This window comes from Talpa europaea, assembly GCF_964194135.1.
Source record: "Talpa europaea genome assembly, chromosome: 2".
Classification (NCBI taxonomy): Eukaryota; Metazoa; Chordata; class Mammalia; order Eulipotyphla; family Talpidae; genus Talpa; species Talpa europaea.
The window spans coordinates 116,564,723-116,586,536 of NC_140068.1; the positions used below are offsets into that span (position 1 = coordinate 116,564,723).

The 21,814-nt window shown below is 58.5% G+C and overlaps 2 pseudogenes across 2 annotated transcripts in view; both read right to left on the minus strand.

Annotated features, from left to right (window-relative positions):
* The window catches only part of LOC311188281 (HLA class I histocompatibility antigen, alpha chain G-like), a 678,711-nt pseudogene that overhangs the window by 134,808 nt on the left and 522,089 nt on the right, over nucleotides 1-21,814 (minus strand). The window lies entirely within an intron of this gene.
* On the minus strand, nucleotides 4,460-6,661 carry LOC311167650 (olfactory receptor 11L1-like; annotated as a pseudogene). Its single transcript has 2 exons — nucleotides 5,357-6,661; nucleotides 4,460-4,895 (listed from the first exon to the last, which is right to left on the minus strand). The product of its transcript is annotated as an olfactory receptor 11L1-like (transcript).

Below are 21,814 nucleotides of genomic sequence, written 5' to 3' on the forward strand. Positions count from 1 at the left end.
CACCTAGAGTGGGCTGGTGGGAATGGCAGGACAATGCCCTGGCTGGGCAGGTCATCAACAGGAATCTCACACAGAGTGTCTGCATTTTTATGAACTCATTGAATTGAAAAAAGCCGTTGGATTTACGTGCAAACAGTAACACTATCATTTGGTGTGTTCATAGACATGCAAAGGATTTGAAGAAGATCTCATTTGGGAAGTGAAGTGCCCCGTGGGTGTGGCTGCTGTCTGGCCTCAGCTCCTCTCCACTGACTGCATCATCCTTTACTTTCCCATCTGTGATGTTCCATACTTGAAAATTTCACACCAAATATTTCATGATGAAATGCAGTTCCAACTGGATATCAGACATTCAGTCACTCTCAAACACTCACCTGGGAGGGGCTGAGTCAGGCTAACCTTGCGTCCAGCCCCGGGGGAGTTCCAGGTGGAACCAGGCAAATCTGGAGACCAGCCAGGGGCTTAAAAGAGGTGGCAGAATCCTGACCTTTGAGCTTCTGGGCTGACAACGGCCTACTGCTCTTTTAAGTGATTGGCCTTTTTATTTTTAGTGCTGATAAGTGACTCTTAACATTAATTCACGATGCTGTTACACTGGTCAATAAACGTTATGGAATATAATGAGAATCCAGTGTGCATTGAACAAGAAACTGGATCAGACCATTCTAAACACATACTCCTCACTGCCAACATTTTTGCCAGCCTTGTACAACGTAATTAGATATATAAGTTAATAAAACATTAACTGCTCTAAGTTGTATGAATTCAAACATTTAATCACAATTAAAACCATTGATTTCTGATTTTTTTTTTCTTACTTGGCGTTACTAAATGATTTATCTCACTATTTCTTTTTATCATGTTAACTTGCTGCTAGCACAGTTGTGGGTATTAAATAACATTTTTATAAATTCTCAATGTGCCAGAAGTCGTACATTCCAACTGTTGATATAGAAGGTCAAGAAATACATTACGAACTTAAATTCACTAGAAAGTATCAAAAGCTAAAAAGGAAGGAAGATAATTATTGACCACAAGAAGCTGGACCGCGGGAAGCAGAACTCGCCTCCTGTTTTCTCGCGCGCGCAGGGGCGCGGGTCACTGTGGAGACCGAAGCTGAAATCGAGCTGGAGCGCCAGGCCACCCCCTCCCCCCACCACGGCTCCGCTGCCCTGGCAGCGCCCGCCACCCGCCCACCAGCTCCGCCCCGCCGGCCCCACCGCTGCCGGAAAGGGGGGTTCCCGGCCCCGCCCCTCGAGGGCCGCCCCCCGAGCCGGAGCCGAGCCGCTTCCAGGGCTCCCGGCCCTTCCTGGCCCGCGGCAGGGGCAGCTCCGCGGCGGGCAGCGACCCGGGCTGATCCTGCTGCACCGCGGTTTAGGAAAGGCCCGCACCCCGCGCTGCTCTGCGCTCGCCCCACTTCCCGGACCTTGCTCGTCCGCCCAGGGGCTCAGGCCCCAGAGCCGCCCAGCCGTGCGTCCAGCAGGTGTGGCGCCCCGGCCGGCGTGGACCGGCCATCCCTGGACGCTGGGCCTGCCCGCGCTCTCGGCCCCTCCAGGGCCCCCCTGGGCCCCCATCCCGCCCTCTCGGGGAGCCGACAGCCGGGCAGGAGCCCAGAGGAGGGAGGATGCGCAGCAGGGTGCCGACACCCCCGCCGTCTGGAGTCCGTGTGGCGCAGGAGCCTGGGGCCACACTCGAGGCAGGGGAGGAGCCTCAGGCCGCCGCCCCCGCCAGGCCGGGTACCCCGCGGGAGACGGGTCCGCGTAGACGCCGCCTCCCCTGGTCAGGGCCCGCCCTGGGTTGGGGGGGCAGCGACCCCTGTCCCGTCAGTGAGGGGCGCGGTGGACGCGAGGGATTCCCCGGGGCGGGGAGGTGACTACGGTCTTGGGGGGACGGGGTGACCGCGGCCGGGGAGCTCGGCGCTGACCGCAAGGCTCCCCGCCCCGCTCCCCTCGCCCGGTAAGGCGGCCTTGCCCGTCCCCTGCGCGGGTGGGGACCGGGGGCTGGGGGGGCGCTTCCGCCCACCGGGCCCGGGTCCGGGCTGGGGACTCCGCGCCCTGCTGGAGTCCCCATGGGACCCGGGACAGCAGCTCGAGCCGGGGACGGCGCAGGTCGGTCTTTCAGGCGCGCCCAGAGCCCTCCTGGTGTCTGTGGGCGCCCCTGGGGTCCCCGGGGTCTCCTCCCATCCTGGGGCACAGCTACCCCGGCCGCGCGGAGGGAGCGCAGGGGAGGCGCGCTGGGGACAGCGGAGCGCGGAGCCCCCCCTTTCCAAACCGCCCCTGTGAGGCCCAGGGCTCATTAGGCGAACTGGGCACCTCCTCAGCGCCCGCGGCGCGCCCGGGGTCTTCCTGGGCTCCTCGGGGCGCCTGGGGGCACCCGTGACGGAGGGGGGGGGCTGGGGGACTGAGACCCATCGTGGGGCCACGCTCAACTGCGAAACTATGGCCGCGCCCCGCAGGGGAGCCCCAGAACAGGGCGCGCTGGGGAGGGGGTGATGGGGCGGGCGGGGGTGCGCACTCGTTGCTCACCCTGCCAGGGCGCCCGGGTGAGGAGCCGCGGAGGAGGCTGGCGCGCGCTGCAGACACCAGAAGGGCCCCTAGGCTCCCTGGCAGCCTCAGTCTGTCCCCTGTGGGGACGGTCCCGCCAGGAGCTGATGGGGAGGGGGGCGGTGAGGGGAACCAGCTAGCAGAAGGGGGTGTGTCCGGTGAGGACCCAACGTGAGGGATGAACGGGACGCCCCTGAGACGCGTGTCCTCCGCCCGCCGCTTCAGTTCCCAGGCCCAGGCCCCCGCTCCAAGGGGCTCTGGCGCTCCCCGCGCACCCCCCCCCCGCGCGGGTCACGCGCCCGGAGGACTGGACGCAGGCGGGGTGGGCGCAGCGGGGTCCCCTCCGCGCAAGGGGTGGGGGGCTGCAGGGAAAATCAGGAGAAGCAGCGCCAAGGCGGGCGTTAAGGGACGCGCCCCAGAGTCCCCAAGTCCAGCTCCGAGGCGGGGAGCGCCGAGGGCGCGCGGGCCGAGGCTCAGGCGGGCGCCGAGTGGGTCAGCCAGGCGCAGACCCCAGGGGCAGCCGATGCTCTGGCCACGCCGCCCCGCAGCGGCGCCTCAGCCCATCCGCCCGCTCCGCCCCTCGCTGTCCTGGGGAGTCTCCCCACCGCCACCCCCACCCCTGCCGCTGGCTGCACCCCGGCTCTTGTGCGCATGAATAAATAAATAAATGTCTTTTTTCGAAAACCGCGGGTGCTTCCCGAGGGGCCCCCGCCCCGCAGGTTCAGCTCCTCGGGCCCCTCGGTCCGTCTGCCGCCTGTCCGGCCCGGCCGGCGAGGACCCTCCTCCAGGGCCGCAGAGAAGCCCGAGGGGCGGGCGGGCGCGCGTCCGAGCCTCCGAGGACATCCCGGGCCCGCGGCTCGGCCGGGCCGGCTGCAGAGGACAGGGCAGCGCCCAGGGCGCGTCCGCCCGCCCGGGGGTCAGGCCCGGCTCGCCCCGCGGCCCCCGCCGGCGGAGAGGCGTTCCCGGCGGCTCCGGGGTCGGCGCGCCGGGGGGGAAGCAGCGCCCCTGGCCACCTGGGCTGCGCCCCCCGCCCCGGCCGCGCGGAGCCGGACCTCGCGGGGGACGGGCTCGGGCGACGGGGCTGGTGTCACAGAACTCCGTGCCCCAAAGAGCGGGGGCGGAGGGCGGCGCCAGGGCGGACGCAGGCAACTCGCCAGGCAGGGCCGCTCGGGGCCCGGAACCGGGCATCACGCCCGCGTGTCCTCAGGCCTCGGTGCGGGCTCGGCGGGGGCGCCGGGCGCCGGGACGCCCCTCCGCCCAGGACTCGGGCACCCCGGGCGCCCCCGCCGCGCCCCTGGCCCGACCCGCAGCCCGCGCGGGCGCCTTCGCCTTCGCAGCGTTCCTCGCGACCCACGCGTCTCCCGGCCCCGCAGGGCCCCGTGCGTCCCGGCTGCCGCGGGATGGCGCCCCCGGAGCCCCCACGCCCGCCCCTCACCCCCCGCCCAGCAGGTCCACGCAGCCGCCCGCCCCGGCCCCGCGCTCAGTCAAGCCCGAGAGGCCCTGGCCCGGCCCCAGGTTAGCTCAGGGGCGCGTCCTGTTCCCGGGAACCCCGAGGATTTCCGAGCCCCAGCGCCACCCCGACCCGGGGAAGCCCCGCCTCAGCCCGCCAGTCTCTCTTCGGTCCGCAGGGAGCCCCGCCTGCTCCCCGTACAGCGGGCGCCAGGGCAGGGGGTCAGGGACAGGCCCACAGCGCTGGCCTGGCAGGCCGCTGACCACCGCTGGGCATCCGCCGGGCGCGGCGGGTCACCCCTCCCGCTACTCCCCGCAAGAGCCTGACCAAGCCCCGCCCCACGCCCGGCCCCGGCATCCGGGCAGCGGGGCCAGAGCCGACCGGCGCCTCAGCGCCTTTTTATGCAACCTGTGCTTCCCGGCTTGTGGGCTGGCCCAATCAGGTGTGAGCTACCAGCTGACTGGTGCTAAACGGTCCAATCAGCCGCAGGATTGAAAAACGGTCCAATCAGCTGTGTGGGTGGGGCAGCCTGAGAGCGGCTATAAGCAGGGCTGGCGGCGCTCAGACACGGGCGGGGGTGCGGGCTGCAGGCCCCGCCTCTTCTCTGGCGGCCCCCAAGGGCGCCCCGGGGTCTCAGGGCGTCGCTTGCTGCAGGTGTCGCCCCACCACTCACGCAGCTGCGGGCGCCAGTGACTCTCGCCGAGCGGCCCGCGGCGGCCCCCGTGGCTGGCCGGCGCCCGCGGTGAGCGGCGGGCGGGAAGCGGCGGCCGGGGGTCCTGGGCGTCCGCCGCCCCGTGCGCCCTCGCGCTGCCCCTTGGCGGGCCCCGGCCTCGGCCTCCCTCCCGCGCTGCCCTGGTCCACGCTCACCCGGCCCGAAGGCCTCGCCCGGGCCCGACGACGTCCTGGGGGGCGGGCCCGGAGAGGCGGGAGCAGCTCCGCGGCCCGCGCTGGGGCCGGGGCGAGCTGGAGGGCGGCGGGCGGCCCGAGCCGGGCGGGGGCGGGAGCGGGGGCGCCGCGGGCACTGCCGGCCTCCGCTGCAGGCCGGAGACAGACGCCACCGAGGCAGAGACGCCCCAGGCCGCCCCGGCCCCCACGCCGGCGGGGACAGGCACCCGGGGAGGGGCAGGGGCAGCCGGTCAGCAGCGGCGCGTCGACTGCCGGGTCCAGAGAGTCGGCGGGGACGGCAGCTGCACGGGGCGGCCACGCGGGCCACGGCGGCCTGTCCCTCCCCCGCCCCCCCCCCGCCCTCCCCCTCGGTTCCCTCCTTCCCCCGCCCGTCCATCTCTCGCCCCTGCCCCCTTCACCCGCCCCGCCCTCTCCTCCCGCCGTGACTGCTTTTCCTAAGATTCCATTCAACACACACCCGGGGTCTGAGTCTCTGCAGACCAGCCTGGCGTTTGGAAGCGCCCCTGGGCCGCCTGCCGCGGGCCGGGGCGACGCCGGGACACCCCGCGCGGGCCCCCGGGCGGCTTCTGTCCGCGGCCCCACGAGCTCGGGCCGGCCGTGCACGGGGACGGGACGTGCGGAGCCCGCGGCCACAGGGCGGGACCCCGGAGGGCAGAGCGAGGACAGCAGGGCCGGCAGGGGCCGCAGCATGTGGCCGGCGGGCAGGGGGCGGGGAAGCAGCCCCCACCTGCGGCAGCCCGGGCAGCGCCCGCCGAGGGCCCCACCGCACTGGGCCGCGCCTGGCCCCGCCCACTGGCCGCACCTGAGCGAGAAGCTGCCCTGCGCTCTGAGGCCGCAGACGCGGCCCCTCCTCGTCATCACTTTCCTCACGGCCTCTTGGAAGTCTTTGTTCCTCAAATGGTAGATGACGGGGTTCGGCAGTGGGGTGACCACGGTGTAGAAGACGGAAATGATCTTGTTGATTTCAGGGGACAGGTGGGCTTTGGGGCGCACGTACATGGAGATCGTGGTCCCGGAGTAGGTGGTGACCACGGCCAGGTGGGAGCCGCCGTGGAGAAGGTCTTCGCGGGCCGGAGGCGGAGGGGATCCTTACGATGGCGGCCACGATGAAGACGTGGGACACGAGGGTGGGGAGGAGGCACACGCGCAGCCGGCGATGGACAGGGCGAAGATGACCATCTCGGTGAGGTAGACGCGGGAGCAGGAGAGCCGCATGGAGGGGCAGGTCGCAGAAGAAGTGGTTGATCCGGTTGGGGGCACAGAAGTCCAGCCTGGAGATCATCAGGCAGGGCAGGACCCCGTGCCCACCCTGGTCACCCAGGAGACGGCCACCAGCTTGGCGCAGGTCTGGGGCGCATCAGGAGGGGGTAGTGCAGGGGGCTGCAGACGGCCAGGTAGCGGTCATAGGCCATCGTGGCCAGGAGGAAGCACTTGGTGGCCCCGAAAAACACAAAGAAGTAGAGCTGGGCCATGCAGGCAGGGAAGGAGATGGCCCGGCCCCGGACAGCAGGCCGGCGAGCAGCGGCGGCACGACGGTGGAGGTGAACCAGACCTCCAGGAAGGACAGGTGCTTGAGGAACGTGTACATGGGCGTGTGCAGCCGCCGGTCATGGCTCGCCACGGCAATGATGACGACGTTCCCCACCACCGTCAGCACGTAGATGAACAGAAAGATGGCAAACAGCAGGGACTGCCACTCGAGAAGGTTCTGGAACCCCAGCAGCTGAAACTCAGTGACAGCAGACACATTTGGGGGCTCCATCGCCTGCGGAGGGGAAGAGACCTTGGAAAGCACTGCGGACAAGGCATGAAAATCCTCGGTGCTATCTGGAACATGAGAGACTGTCTTCGAGCACTCCCGTCTCCACGACAGCTTTCTGGAAGAACGTGCACGGCTCCACCTGGCTTTTAGACCACTGTGGTTTCAACCGTTAGGCGAAAGGGGCGCAAGAGTTGGGGAGGGCCTCAGCAAGCTCCACTCACCAGGCTCTCTGAGATCTAGAAGTTTCAGGTTCAACACCACAGGTGAGAAGGGGCTCACTGAGCCAAACACAGGAAATACAATTAATAGCCTGGTGGCGCAAGGATTAAGTCTCAGCACTATGAAGCTGTCGCCAGCCACTAAGGCATGAGTTCAATCCCCAGCCAGGGAGTGACCCACAAGGCGAGACAGACCTCTTCTGTCTCCCCACTGCTCCCCTCAGCAGCGTGTTTCAGTAGATCTGCCTGTTCTGCTCCCCACTCTGTCTCTGGTCTCTGGTAAATCCTCTCACCCACCCACCCCCAACCTTTGGCCTGTACCCCAGTTCTTGTATGCATAAATAAATAAACCTTTAAAAAATTAATAGCTATGTTTTCCTGGAAAGGGCCTGGGCCCTTTCCTCCCACAGGTGACCCTCATCTGGAAACAGGTCACACCTGGCCCGTCTCCCAGCCCCGGGAGACTGTGTTCTGCCCTCAGTGTTTATGGACACCTCCTCCAGGCACTTGAGCATCTGAGTGTGTCTGTGCGTGTCTGTGTGGCCAGGGCTGAGCCAGCCTGCATCTCCACTGGTACCTTCTCACCCAGGTGGACACTAGCTTAGTGATCGGACTTTGTGTCCAGTCAACAAGTCACCCCTCCTTTTTGTCAAGGTCTAGCCTAGTTCTAGATGAAGCCAGCATCCACCTGCCATCAGGGGCTTCCCTCATCAAGGACTGAGCGTGATGTCACCTCTGTAATGCCCAGGCCCAGGACTCCAGCCGCAGGCCCTTCCATGTCCCTCCCTCTCCCCTAGTGACTATTTCAGGCGCTTCTCCAAAACCTTCCAAGACTTTTTGTGTAGGAAAGTGATGAAGCTGAAGTACCCGGAGGCCCTCCTTCACTGCCCCCCTCTGTCTCCCCGGGAGCCTCATGGGTGGTGCATCACACCCTCCCCCCCCCTCTCCCCCAGAGGTTGCACCTGAGCTGGCTGTGGCTTTATTTGGTCTCTTGTCCAAATTAACCGACAACCCCCCCCCTCGGAAATGCCGCATCCCCCCAAGGAGCACCGCCCCTCCCACCCGACTGCTCTAGTCTCCCTGCGCCCCAGGCACACCCATCCTTCCTTCTGGGAAAGTGGACAGAGCAGCTGCCACAGCAGAGGCCTCTGCTAGGGTGGAAACCAGAGCACAAAGCAGACGATTTGGCCAGGGGCTTGGGCATGAGGCTGCAGAGAGTGGCCAGTTCAGGGCTCCGGAGCCATGGTCCCTGGAGCTCTGCAGTGAAAAAGGCCCCTGGCTCCACCTGCTGGCTGCGCCCAGGAGCTGGCCCTGCTGCGTGGTGTCTGCTCTCTGTGCCTAGGGCCGACCTGCCCTGCTCCCTCCCAGCCGCTCCCCTTCCTCCTCAGAGGCACCAGACCTCTGGGTCTCTGTTCTGACCCCATCTCAGCTCCTGCGCACAGCACAGACCACAGTCTCTGGCCTTCTCTGCTCACTGCTGTTCCTGGGCCCTGCCCCGGGGCAGGCTGACCCCAGGCCAGTCCAGGAGCCCAGGTTGAGGGGAAGTGTGACCCCACAGGGCAGCGAGTGATGCAATTCACTTTGGAACATGGTCCTTTCCTGACATTGCTTCCACTTCCGTGACATGAGCAGTGACCGGACAAAGGCAGAATTTAAATGCCGAGACCACCAGGGCCTGGTTGACGGGGTCAGCATGGGCAACGTGGTTGGGTCACAGGGCATTTGGCCCCATTTCTGAGTCACCTAAAGTCCCCCTCAAACGCAGTCAAAGACACAAGGGAAAAAGGACCTGCTAGGCCTAGCCCTTTGGGGCAGGACGGGGTGCTGGGGTGACAGGGTGGGGGGTTGGCGGGGGTGGGGGGTGGCAGGGGTGGGGGTGCGAGCAGGTGGTGGGGTAATGGGGGTGGGGGTGCAGACCTGCTTGGGGCTGACATCAAGTCCTGGCTATCCCAGGGACTGGATCACCTGATTTACAATGAGCTCAGCCAACAAGACCCGCCCCGAGGCAGAACCTCCCAGGCGCCAGCCCCACATCTCATTTCACAGCTTCCCTGGAGCCTTTATGGAAATAAACATGCCCCAGTACCACAGACCTTCCGCCATCCAGGGCCACCAGGCGCCTCTGGGCTAGGGTCTCCCTGCTGCTCTCCAGGCACCACAGGGCCAGCGATCCCACCTGGACAGAGCATCCGCAGGGCCTGCAGCCTCAGGCTCGCAGTCCCTCACCCACAGGCATGGCCTCTGGCTCCAAACACACCTCTCCTGGTGGCCTTCTGAGCCCTGGGCCTACCTGTCCATCTCCCTGGCACAGGGCGCCCACGGTCCTCCCTGCTGCCGGCTCGGCCCTGCTGCCCTCCGCCCCGCACGCCAGCCCTGGCTCCCTTCTGCGAGCTGCGACTGGCCATCTTCTGCGGGTGACGCGGCTGGAACACGCTCCACCTTTCAATAACCCAGGTCTCCTGGGGCCTGGCCTTCGGGGAATCCTCCTCCCAGGTATTCTTCCACGGTTTGCCAACCGAGTTAATAATCAACAAAAGCAAACTTTTGAGACTCCCTGCTGCCCAGGGGGCTCAGGCACGGGGGGCACCCCTGGGACCCAAGCAGTTCTTTGGAAAACTTTTTTAAAATGTAGCTTAGGATGGCCCCGGAGATGCTGAACTGGACTGACTCAAAGAAATGGGTGTTTCTTGAAAATCTAGGGAGCAGGTACCCAGGGGCCCATCCTGAGACGGGTGCCAGCGGCCTTCAGCTTCACACTGCAGTTTCAGGTGTGCCCACGAGAGTACATCTACTCACCCACACGGTGAGACCCCCCCACCCAGGCCAACTTCCAGAGACCAGAGCACCTGCACCGAGGGCGTCTCCCAACTCCACAAGGAAAACGCAGCATCTCAGCCTGGAAAGGCCTGAGCGGAGCCCTCCACGTGCCCCCGCCCCCCTCTTACCAGCAGGACCAGAGGCTGCTGCATGGGGGGGCACTGTCCCGCGACGCACTTGTGCTTGACTTAATAGCTTATTTTCCAAAATAATGTTATCCGTGTGTATATTTTTCAGAAAACTTGCAGACAGAATACGGCAAGGGCGCGGCGCGTGCACGAGTGCCCGCTGTGAACACGCTCAGGGGCACAGGTGGCTGCACACGCACAGGTGCATTTTGGGGCACTGGGTGAGGAGCCGCTGCAAGCTCTAGCTGGCACCACCGGGTCTTGGGGTGCCCGCGGCGCCAGGAAACCTGAGTTCATGGGGGTGAGTCTGCGGGGAAGAGTGTCCAGGCTCTTGGATGGGGTCCCAGGCAGGGTCCTGGGCTGGGTGGGGTCCACTACACTCCACCCGAGTTGGCCCCCTGATGGCCCACCCCCCAGCTCTCCTGTTCCTCGCGGGCAGCACGCGCCCTGCGGCTGCGGCCTTGGCTGCCTTAGCCCCTCTCCATCACCGTCTTTCTCACTGCTAGAGGTGGGGAAGAAAACAAGCTGCACCCCGGCCTGTGGGCAGGCTTCTTCCGTGAGGTCTTCACACTGGGCCCCCACTCTTCGCCTGGCACGCCGCGGCCAGGGGAGGAGAGCAGTGCAGGCACCCAGGGAGCAGGCGAGCAGGCAGGTGGGCGGGTTCCAGCAGGTGAGAGCACAGGGTACAGCGGGACCTGGGGACGCCCAGGCCACCCACCCCATCAGCGCTGCCACGTGAGGGTGGCTGGCAAAGGGCACTGGCACTCAAGCCCCACAAGGTCACCCCAGCACTCACGTGCCAGCAGGCGACCAGCCTGAGGCTTGGCCTGAGGAACCTGGGGGGGCGCCCGGCTCAGGTGTGCTGACATCCGAGGGGCCCCTCGCCCCGGCAGACGTGCGACGGAGGAGAGGCCAGAAAACGTCACCTCCAAGAGGCAGCACGGCCATGGCAGACACGCGCCCCAGCTGCATCCCGAGCCGGCCGGCCAGAGCAGGCTTCCCCAGGCTTCCAGACCCGGCCCTGGGAGCACATGCAGGCCCAGGACTGGCCTCAAGACCTCTCTGCACCCCAGGCTGTCCTCCCCACTCCCCAGGCCCCAGCCTCCACTGCCTGACCAGCCCCAGGCGCCCGTGCCATCCCCGCAGCACCACTCCGGCACGCGTCCTCACCCTGGCACGCGCCCTCGTCCCCAGCACAACGGCCTGCTCTCACTCAGGCGGGTGCCCCTGGGTGCGGGTGCACCATCGGCTACAAGTCGGCATCTGTGTATCCGTCTCCACCAAGACAAGCTCACAGATACTTTGAGATGTTCAAATCCTCACCCGGAAGTACCTTCCCGAATCCCTCCTTCCTCTTTCCCGCGTAGTCGCTGGGACCCTTCCTCACGCCCAAGCGGTCAGCCCCTCCATCCCGCACAGGGGTCGGGCAGGGGTGCCGGAAACTGCCATCGGTGGTCACTCTCACGCTGACCAGATGTGCTGAAGTCACCTCAGTCTAGGCAAAGTGACCTGCCCCCTTGGCGCGACGGTGCGTGGTCCCGGCCGGCCATTTCCTGGGGCGGCTGAGTTGGGGCTTTGCTCATCCCATGGCGGGCCCCAGAGCAACGTGGCCGGAGCCCAGGGATTGGGGCATGTGGGGTGCACCAGGCCCAGGGGTGGGAGGGCTGCCCAGGCAGGGGCAGGTCTGTGAGGCAGGGAAGGGGAAGCAGGAGTCCAGGGGGAGCCCTGGCGAGCTGTGGGGGCTGCCACCCCACGGGCCCAGGCCGGGGTCTGGGGGCGAGGGTGTGTTGTGCTCGCTGGGGATGGGGCAGTCAGCAGAGGAAGCCCAGCCAGGAGCTTTCTCGTGGGGGTACTCCAGGGACTCGGCCGTTACAGGAGGGGTGGAATCTCTACCCGTAAGGGTAGAGGCGCCGCTCCAGACGGGCCTTCAGGAGGAGGTCTTCCGGGTCCATGGAAGGAAATTCTAAGACTCACACTTGAAGCCCCGCATGGAGCATCACTGGGTTCGGTATGAAAAAGGGAATGATTATAAAACTCCTGTGTTTCTTCGGAAGTTTCATAGATGACAGTTATTCATCAGAGCACAGTGTGGACAAAGTCTGGATCCAGCTCCAGCAGTGCAAACCCCGCCTCTGAACAGGGTGAGGGGGTGCCCCGATGGTCTGTCTAGAACTGCTCTCAGAACCACTCCCAGACCCACGGGCCCTGGGCGTGGGCTCGGTGCGGGGGAGGGTCCAGTACCCCAGGCCTGCTGGTTACCTCAGATGTGCCTTCCCCAGAGTGCTGAGGGCCCTGGGGGTGGGCCTCAGGGGAGCCAGAGGCCTCTCTGCTCCCTCTCCCTGGGGGATTCTGCAGTTTGGACCCTTTGAGGCCCAGATAGAGAGAGACTTCTTTTATCATTTAAACCCCCTCTGGAATCAAGCTAGTGAAGCGTGGGCACAACTTCCAAGGCCACCACATGGAGGTAGCATCTTCACCAGCCCCCCGCCAGGCTGGGGCCACCCTCCTCCCCAGGCTGGGGCCACCCTCTTCCCCAGGCTGGGGCCTCCCTCCTCCCCAGGCTGAGCACCCAGCGGGAGGAGCCAGCTCAGAACAATTAGCCCGGGCAGGCAAGTCCCAGGGTACCGCCTTCCTTCCTTCCTTCCTCTGGGGCACAGTGTGTGCGAGGGTGATGGGTTTGCGGGTGATGGGTTTGCATTTATTCAATGCAGGTCAGATGCCAGACCCCACCATACTACCCAGGCCAGCCCAAGGCCCAGGGCCCACCAGCTGTAGGCGGAGAGAGTGGAGGCTCCCGGGGAAGAGGGGGCGCCAGGGCGAGGAGGGGGTTCGCCAGGGCACAGAGGGGGGTGTGCCAGGACACAGAGGGGGTACCAGGGCACAGAGGGGGTGTGCCTGGGCGAAGAGGGGGTGCCAGGGTGCAGAGGGAGTGCTAGGGCACAGAGGGGGTGCCAGGGAGCAGAGGGGGCGTTAGACCAGGGTCAGAAGGGAGGTCTTGCCTCCAGGTCCTTCACCATCATGCAGGCTTTCGGGGCAACTGCAGGGTGATAGTAGGGTCCCGCTCATAGGGCCACAAAGGAATCGCGCACATAAACGTTGCTGCACATGGGTAGGGCAGGTCGGAGCCTGTCAGCTGAGTTGCGGGCCTAGCAGCCTGCTCACGGGTGGGGTGCACCCTGTGCCGGCCCCACGTCCACCTGGGGTTGCTGCTTTCCATTCATCAGGGTCTCCCCAGGAAAAGCGTGAAACTACCAGGACGTTTGATTCCCACAGCAGGGAAGCTGGGAACCCTACCCAGCAGCCCAACGAGCCACATCCCCAGCCCCCAGAGAGGGCCTGCGAGCCCGGGGCTGCCCAGTGACCGCCCGTGGGCGCCTCCCTGCCCAACAGCCCCTGGCGGCGGCCACAGGCCCTGGCCTCGCCTGGAAAGAAAGTCAGAGCAGGGCCGTGCGCCCCGCGCCTGTAATGGTTAGGATTTCACCTTCAATTTCCCAAACAGTATTTTTTGATTTTGCTTTTTAAGGGTCCAGCTCTGATCACATTACTTCTCACAAACTTTGAAAATGTGCTTATTTCTAAGCAAAATAACTGAAGATAAACTTGTACTTTTTTTGAGTGCTTTGCCTCATGCTGATTTCCCTCTTGGAAAACCCTCTTCATAGGCCGCCGCCTCCACACCAGCTGGCCGGTCGCTCTCCCTTTGTGTCCTGCAGCAGGGAGGGCTTCTCTCTGCACCCCCATGCTCGCCTGCTGGGTCCGGGAGGACCTGGGGTTCCCATTCTCGGTGCTCACTGAGGTGAGCAGGGGCTGTGCCCCGAGGGCCAGGCCGTGGTCCCCACAGGGAGAAGGTGGGGTGCAGGGCAGGGCCTGCGGGCAGGCAGGGTTTGGTGTCTGGGCAGCGCTGGCTGGTGTCCAATACCCAGGTGGGGCTGGCCCCACAGTCCGCGGGGACACGGGCTGTCCCTTAGGACAAGACCTGCAGTGCTGTCCTCTGAAGCCCTGCCGACCCTGGCAGCACGCCGGCCAGAGAGGCCTCTGAATAAAATGTGCACAGGAGACATTCTCGAATCATCGAATCACTTAAAAGAGCAAGGGAGCTGCTCTTGAGGTAAGACAGGTGTCGCCTCACTGCTGGGGTGAGGGACAGGCACCTGACAGCAGAGTGGGGGTGGCCAGAGGGGCGGGCGGGCGGTGCATGGCTCCAGGCGGGAGTGACACGCAGTGCACACCAGGCACCCACTATAGAGTGAACACACCTGACAGGTGTGCGTACCTGGGGCTCCTGGGTGCCCCTGTGGGCAGTGGGCAGGGGCAGGCTGAGGACCAGCTCAGGGTCGCCGGGGTCAGGGTCCCCTCCCACTCCCCAGGAGTGGCTTGCTTCCCTCTGAATCCTGCAGAGGTCAGCAGGGAGGTGCCCTATGTATAGCGCCTATGCACTTGGACTACGCTGACTACACTCACCAGCCCTGACTGTGCTCCCAGCCCTTGCGCTACCTCTGCTGACAACTGACTCTCCTACGATATTAACAAATGTACTATTAATCTAGTATTAATAGTACTCAAAAAGTATTCACTAACCTCACTAAATACTAGCAATGCTAACTTAACTCTACCAACAATACTAACAGAGCAATATGATGAAGGGATAAACATGGTAACTCAAACTAGAGCATAAACTAACTGAAGTATAAACATTTTGAGAATAAATCAATCAGCTAATTCTGTTACACTTTATTCATTTATCCACTCTTAATCAACTTGCTTCAGTGTACTTCTGCTACACTGTCTAGTCCACAAATCACTACACAATAGAATGAAACTTAAATACATGAAGGGAAACTCCATTGTGGAAGTTTGTGGATGGCTCACAGCTATTCCATGCAAACACAGTTTGGGGAACCTCACCTCAGGAAACAGGTCTTGGGCCCAAATCTCTACAAGGGTGGTGCCACAAAATGCCCCCAGTGGGGCAGAGAAGTGTGCATGCATGAGTCACAAGTCCATTGTCCTCCTTGGAACCCAGGTCCCAGGTCAGTTATATAGGCTTATGACATAGGACTCGGGCCCTGTTCCAAAATGTGCTAGGGATCAAACCCAAGGCAATCCAACCCTGCATTTCCATTACAGTGTGAGTGCTCCTGCATCGGGAAATCATCTCTTTTCGCCACCACAGAGGACACTTGATTTTCCTAGGGCTACAAGACTCAAGGAGTGATTTATTACTATCTCATCTATTTCTTTCTCTCCCAAAGTTCCCTATTGGAATGGCATTAAAATTAGCCAAATCAGACTGGAAAGGAAAGGAAAACAATGAAATAACTGCAGGGAACATAATTTGAGGAACATTTTCCAGGACATAATTTGAGGAAATTCAAGGATTTTCTATATTATTGATGCAGATATTGGCTACATAGATCAACGGAGGAGTAAACATTTTCTTACCCATGACCTAGATGTGGTATAAATGGAATTAGAAATTTCCTCCATATCTGAGGATTGGAAAGCTGATAGTATACCAGAGACTATGATTCAACTAAGAGGCCCACATAGTAAGACCTCCGTAATGGATCATGGCTTTTAGCAGTTATGTAAGCAAAATACCCAAAAGCAATAATTAATATATGTGTGTGTGTGTGTGTGTGTGTTACACTACTTTATAACACTGTATAAATCTTTGGAGTACAGCTTCACATCTATTAAAATGTGTAATTCCACACCACACACACTAACAGAGTTCTAATGAGCCTCTACTAACAGGCTTCTCCTCACACACCCACCCTCTCCAGGGGCAGCTCCTCCTGCCTGCTGGTGTCTGCGCAAGCATCATCTTCTTTCCTTGTGTGTGTGTGTGTGTGTGTGTGTGTGCCCACACGCTACTGAAAGGAGGACTTTGGTGACGCTTTTCTTAGAGGTGACCCAAGAACCCTCATCTGTGACCCCAACACCTCTCCCAAACATCACTCCTCACCAGTGTCAATGTTATAAAAACAAGGAAAATCTGAGAAACTGTCATCCAGGCGAACTGGATGGGATTATGGAGCATAAAATGGACAGTAGCAAAGATGGCATTTAGTAATTATGTCAACATAGCTGCATTAGTTGTAAAAAAATAAAAGTATTCATGTAGGATGTTAACAACATGGAAATGGTGTGGGATAAACAAGACCTGTACTGCCTTTGCAACTTTTCTATAAATCTGATAGTATTCTTTAAATGTTATTTTTTTAAGATCAATTTATTTTTTTATAAAGATTTATTTATGCATACAAGAACTGGGGTGCAGGCCAGAAATGTGGAGGTGAGAGGATTCACCAGAGATAGGGTGGGGAGCTGAACAGGCAGATGTCCTGAAATGCACTGCTGAGGGGAAGAGCGGGCGAGACAGGAGAGGTCTGACGTGCCATATGGGCAGCTCCCTGGCTGGGGATCAAACTCACGCCGTAGTGGCTGCGGAGAGCTTCATAGTGCTATGTCTTAGCTCCTTGAGCCGCCAGGGAGGCCCTAAATATTATTTTTTAAAAAATGCCCTCAATATTGAATAGGTTGTAGAAGAAAAAAATTTTCTCTTTTCCGATTCTCCCAGGTATCACTGTCCAGGGACTGGAGAGAGGAGTTCTGGGGAGAAAAGACGGAAACCTCACACACAGGGCAGGCTCCGGAGTCTCCTCTCCTCTGAGCCCTGCTGCTCTGACTCCTCACAGAGCATCTCATCCCAGAACGCCTCCCTCCAGCAACCCCAACTCTGCCCACCTCAGCCCCCCGCCCCGACCTGGCGGCTCCACCAGAATCCGGAGCAGCGCGGCAGCGCCCCCGTGTGGCCACAGGGCTGAGCACAGGAGCCCAGAGCCGCCTTTTCTCCTGCTCAGCCAGGCCCTCCCCAGGCTCCCTGGGCCCCCAGCGGCAGGACAGGGATCTGCACACAAGGGGGCGCCCAAGTCTGCGTCAGTTTCACTGTCCTTATTTTTAGTCTGCAGTGGTCTCCAGGACATAATTGGTTCCTAGGTTCTGGGCAAATCCCCAAATATATAGATTGCCTCAGTCTCTTTATATGAAAACTTAGATTCCAGGGTCCCTGTCATTTGTTTCTGCCTCTGCTTCCAAGGACGAAAGCCCCTCCTCCTGGGAATCACCTTACATTCTCCATCCTTTGGAGGAGGGGAGGGGCCTAGGAGAGCCCCCAGGGCACTGGCTAGGAAGATGGGGAAGCTCCTGGAAAATAGAGCAGAGGATGGAAATGGGGACTTTAGGGGACAGAGGTGGGAAGGGGTGCAGGGGGAGCCAGAGAGGACCGGGCAGGGAAGGGGCCACAGGGGGGACACTGAGGGGGAAGGTCTGTGTGGGTGATATAGGCTCTCACTGGGGAGCTGGAGCGTCTGTCTCCCCTGGGGGATGCAGCAGTGCTGGCCTGTAACTGCCCAGGGAACTGCGCACATCTGGGGCCTTGCCTGTCCTTGCAGGGCAGGTGTCACCCACACATATGCACATGCTGGTGACGGAGAGGACTGTAACAGGGGGGCCCCCAAGGGAGGATCTGGGTTCGTGCCCCACCCAAGAAGGGTGGAGCTGAGCAGGGAGAGGAAGCTTGAGAGGAGGCTGAGGAGGGAGGAAGCAGGACGGAACCAGAAGGAGACCTGGGGGAGGCGCATGGGGCAGAGACACGTGAAGAAGCTGCACTTGCTTCTTGGCCTTGGACTGGGTGACACAGACATGGGTGAGAAATCCATGGGAGGTGACAATGGCAGCTTCTATCTTGATTTTGCTCTTTTCCTTCCAGACTTGACAGCCCTGTCCCCCCTTTTCTATGGGTCCCGCCAGGAGGTGCTTTAGACTGTGACAGGCTTTCAGGCCCTGCTTGGGCCAACCCTGTTTGGCTGAACATTTACCCACAAGGGATGGTGACTTTGGTGCTTGATTTGGAAACTTTATTCTTTCATTTGTCTTTGTTGCACACTAACTGTATTAAAAATCCTTTCCATGAAAGGTCTTCCATGTTTTGTCTTGATGCTGCAGATGGCAGGGAGATGGGGGAGATAATAGTTAAGGGGAGTCCCCTTCCTCATCCGGAACATCCCCGTTCAGTTCCCCAATGCTGGGGTGTCTGGGAGATTCAGGGATCCAAGAGGAAGGCAGAGCAAGGCCTGTGCCTCCCTGGAGGACCAGCCCTTGGGACTGATTCTGGGGCTCCAGGGCCCCACTCCCTACAGGTGGGTCAGAGTCAACCCTGCTCACAGCCCCAGGCTGCTGACAGTCCCTCTGTGCCTTGATCCTGCAGACACCGCTCTGAGGATAATGTGAAAAAAAATGAACAGCAACATTAAATGGAATCTTAAAACACTAGGAATAATTTTTTTAAATCAGGTTTATTTTGAAAGACACTTCAGGGGATGTGGAATCCTTGTCTGACAGCTCATTGCTATCAGGACCTTGACTGTCACGTGACTTATTCAGTCTCCACTATTTCTTGTAAGAAAACAGACACTGATCACTTTATTGCCTTAATTTTTTTAATAGTTTGTACCAATCACTTCATCCTTTGCACATTAAACAAAGATCTGGCAATTCGCACAGTCTCTGAGGGGGAGGCAGCAGGAGGGTCCGTGCTCAGGGGCTCCTGCTCTGGGTCTCAGGAGGCTGCGATGGGGATGAGATGTTGGTGGATCTGAAGGGCTGTGATCAGTGTGGAAGGATCTTCCCTTCCCCAGCCCTGGGCAGCCAGAGCCCACTCTCTGCCTCTGGGGACAGGCCTGGGAACTTCTCTCTAAATACACCCCAGGTGACTCTGATGGCGCAGACTTGCAGTCAGGCATTTGGGGTCCCCAAGCCCAATGCATGCTGTTGCCCAGGAACATACTCCACAGGGTGCTGGGGTCACAGAGAACCACGTGACCCCGCCCTGGTCCTGCAGCCTGGGGTGTGTGAGGAGACAAGGGCTGCAGTAGTTGCCTCGGAGGGGGCCAACACAGAGCCAGGGAGGTTCCTTCCTCAGCAGGAAGGGGGCATGGGAGTTGGGTCTCAAAAGCCAGAGGTGGGCACAGGAACAGAAGTGGCTCAGGGTGCTGACTGAAGGCCGGCTACATACCTCAGCAGTTACTTTCTCTGTGTCACCTCGGGGATTCTTCCCCAGCACTCTGTGAATTGGGAATTGATACTATCCCTCCCCCACATTCCCCTTCAGAAACAAGGACATGGAGCCTGAGGGGTTATGGCAGTGTCCAGGTCTGAACCCCAGCTGCCTGGTTAATGTCTGGGCCTCTCGCCTGACACCATCCTGCAATCTGACCAGGGAACCTATGAGGCAGGTTCCCTGGAGCCCTCACCAACCTCTCCAGATACCACACATTTCTGGGCTGGATTTGACTAAAGACAAAAGGGCAGTAGTAAGTCATCATGTCATCACCCTTTATGCAAATGAATTGAACTCACCAAAGAGAAAGACACAGAGTGACTGGTTGTACCAAAAAATAAAACCCAACTTTATGCTGTCTCCAGGAGACTGGATCAAAACAGTTCTTGGGAAAAACACAAGAAAATGGGGCACCCCCAAAATTGCAGGGGCTGCCATATAAGATAAAATAAGCTTCCAGAAAAAAAGGTAACAAGAGACAGAGATGAACATCATACGATTAAGGAATCCTACATCAGGAAGACATAACACTCATCAACACACATGCACCAAACAAAGGAGCAGCAAAATGCATAAGGCAAATATTAACACATCTGAAAACAGATATTGGCAGCAACACAACAGTGGTAAAGAAATTCAACACTCCACTTTCATCAAGGACACATCACCCTACAGAACTCCGGGAAACTATAACTTTAAGTGAGAAATTAGACCATCTGGGCTGAATAGATATTTATAGGGCGCTATACTCCAAAAAGCTAAATAATATTCTTGTCAGGTGCACATGGAATAGCCTCCAGAATACATCACTTGTTGGGTCATCTAACAAGTGTCATAAATTCATGATGACTGAAATCATACAATTATCTCTCTGATAACAATGGTATCAAACTCGAATCAACCATAAAAAGAAACCAGGGGGAAAAATAACATGTGAATATTGAACGACACACTACCAAATCACTCTTGGGTTAAGAAGGAAAACAACCAAGAAATTTAAAAATACCTTGAGACAAATGACACAGCACAAGCAGCACTAAGAGGGCAATACAGAGCAATACAGGCCACACCTAGAGTCAAGACAGAGCTCAGGTAAAGAATCTAAACAGCTAGAAAGAACAATTGAAACCAAGAGACAGTATAAGGAAAAAAATATTAAAGCAGAAATAAATGACAAAGAAATCAAAGAGAGACAAAAAAATCAATGAAACCAAAATATGGTTCTTTGAAAAAAATAAACAAAACAGACAAATATTTTACTACACTTTCAAGGAGGAAAAAAGGAAAAAAAAAACTAATAGAATAAGAAACAAAAGGGGAGAAGTTACAACAGACACATTAGGATACAAAAGATCATAATACCAAATATCTATATGTCATAATACCAAATATCTATATGTCAATAAGTTGAATGACCTCAAATAACCTGGAAAAAAGTGACAAATTCTTAGAAGTATACAAACCTTCTGAGACTGAGTAAGGAAGATTCAGAACAAAGCAACTACAAGCAAAGACACTAAAACATGAATCAAAAGTTTCCTGAAAAACAAAGTCCAGGACCAGACATCTTCAGTCACTTCTACAAACTCTTTAAAGATGAACTAACACCTGACTTCTCAACTCTTCAAAAACACAGAGGAAGAGGGAATGCTGCCATCACATCTCATGAGCCCAACATTCCCTTGATACCAAAAGCAGAGAAGGACATCACACAAAAAGAAAGCTACAGACTAATCCCTGATGAACATAGATGCAAACATCCTCAACAAGACCTTAGCAAACCAAATTCAACCATACATGAAAAAGGATCACACATCATGACAGAGTGGGGTTTATCTCAGCAACACAAGGATGGGTCAACATTTGAAAAAATCAATTAGATTTCTGCTCACACCAGTAAAAATGTCTATTATCAAAAGTCAAGAAATAAATTCTGTGAGGAACAAGGGTTAAAGGACCCTTTGCACTAATGGTTGGATGTAATTGGTACAGCCATTTGGAAAAACAATACGGTGGTTCTCAAGAAAATAAAAAAGAATTGCAATATGATACAGGATTTCCACCTCTGGATATTGACCTGATGAATAACAAAACACTTATTCAAAACGAGACAGGGCCCCTATTTTCATTGCAGTGCTATTTACAATAGCCAAAATAGGGAACAACCCAAGTTCTAAAGAACAGATGAAAGGATTAACAAAATGTGATTTACATACATCATACACACACATAATGGAATAGTACTCAGATACTGCAAAAAGAAGAAATCTCGCCATTTTCAGCAATGTGGATAGAATTTCAGGGAATTAAGCTTTGTCAAATTGAGAAAGACAGAAAACATAGGATTGTACTTATTTGTGGACTATGAAGGGAAAAAAGCAATCAACGACCACAACAAAATGGCAGTGACCAGAGAAGACGGAGGGTACAGGGAATATCTTGGTGAATGATTGTGATTGGACTTTTGCTAATGGGTATGTGTGAAATATACAGTTGCCTGATGAGAAGCTCTACACCTCACATCTATGCAGTGTGTAAATTAATGTTACCTCAATTAAAAAAAGAAGAGGAGGGCCTCCCCGGTGGCGCAGCGGTTGAGCGCTGGGTTGCCAAGCTGCCCACAGCCTCTGCAGCACTGATTTGATCCCCGGCTGCTCCCCGGGCACCGGAGGAGGGTCCCACATGGCGCGCAGACCTCTCCTGCTGCCCGCTGCTCCCCTCAGCAGTGTACTTCGTCAGTCTGCCTGCTCTGCTCCCCGCTCTGGCTCTCACCCTCCCGTGCTTTTGACTGTACCCAGTGCTTGTATAAATGAATAAATAAATCTTTAAAAAAAAGGAGAGAGAGAAGAAGAAGAAGAAGAAAAAT